Source organism: Lupinus angustifolius, chromosome LG16, assembly GCF_001865875.1.
Source record: "Lupinus angustifolius cultivar Tanjil chromosome LG16, LupAngTanjil_v1.0, whole genome shotgun sequence".
Classification (NCBI taxonomy): domain Eukaryota; kingdom Viridiplantae; phylum Streptophyta; class Magnoliopsida; order Fabales; family Fabaceae; genus Lupinus; species Lupinus angustifolius.
Genome location: NC_032024.1, coordinates 8,811,628 through 8,813,329, shown reverse-complemented (window position 1 = coordinate 8,813,329; position 1,702 = coordinate 8,811,628).

The following is a 1,702-nucleotide window of genomic DNA, read 5'->3' as shown; positions in this document are numbered from 1 at the left end:
TATGTCAAGGTCAATAGCAAAGATCTTCTTCACAACTATATCAATCGTAATGACAACTAAATCATTCTAAGATAGGGCTCAATTTCCTAAAAGGCAACACTATAAGAAATATGCCTCTTGTGACATGAATGAATGTATTGTTTCATTGTTTGAATGATATAACTCTTGGATGAAGCATTATATTAACAAGAAAAAAAAAGGACCAGAAACATTGTCCCTATCTCTGCCCATGAAGATTGCTCTATCAGCCATCACTTAAGGAAGAGCATAGTAAGAACGGGAAAGAGATAGAAGAGTTACTCTATAAATCAAGAACACCAAACAACAACTAAATGGGGGATCGTATCGCCATGGGTAAAGGTTAGTAATCTATAACTATTCTTTATTGTGAAAACTATGATTTCTTAAGATTCATTTAAACATGACTTCTAAATAAAGTTTACATGTGGTATCAGAACATTGTGTTTAAGAATTTGTAGTTTTCCATTGATGACGATTCGATCCTAAATGATGTTTTAAAATATGTTCTTGAATGTTTAGAGAACTTCATTGTATTTATTTCCGCTGCATCATAGTAACAATTAATGAAAACAGAAACAGAACCTTGTATCCCTTTTTATTTCACACTCTGTTTCTATTATGTATATTCTGCTCTATTTATATGCTGTTATATTCTTTAGAACATAAAAAAACAAAATATGAATGAAGCACATTCTATTTTTTCACTTTCTGTTTGATAAGATTGATATATACATTGTTGACTAATTACTTAGAATATATTATAAACTTTGTTCTTCACGCCTCTGTTTGAATAGAGTCCATATGTATAGCGTTAACAGAAGAATGTATATGTTATATATATAATATTAACAGTAAAGTAATATAATGTTATATATACATAATATTAACGTATATGTATTATATGTATGTTACATGTAATATTAATAGATGCTATATATATATATATAATTAAGTTACATTTTCATTTGAAGCTTTAATGCAATTGTTTCACGAATATGTATATAACTTTGTAATTTATATTTAATTTTGGGAAGTCATATGTATGTATAATATTATGACTTGTTAGATGTTTGGAATTATTATATGATAGATTTGTTAATCATCAAAGTGGTCAAATCTTTATGTTAATTAATTCCAAATTGTATGATCATATTTCATTTGTTTAAAATTATTGTATGATAGATTTGTTAATCACCAAAGTGGTCAAATCTTTATGTTTATTTAATTTCAAATTGTATGATCATATTTCATTTCATTTACTCATAAATTTGATACTATGAATGATATAACAATTATTTGTTTATGAGTAAATTGAAGTTCATTAGTATAAGACAGTCAAGAATCACCCAAAGGTTGATTATTTGTTCTTATAATCAATGAACATGAATGTTGGTATTATAAATGCATCATTAGTTATATTTATATATCCAAAGATAGTAAATGTTTCTAATTTATGCATGCAATTTCCAAATTATGTGAATTTTTCTTTTAGTATCATCATGTCTAGTATGGTATATTGATGGCTTACCCAAAGGTAGACATTAATATACACTTGTGAAGTAATCTGAATTAATTTTGCATGTAACTCAAAGCCTTAACGTTTTTGTTTAATTTTATTGATTGCAGTACATGTTGCTTTGCATTCACAATTCTCATTTGTTCCAACTTTCAATGGACTTAA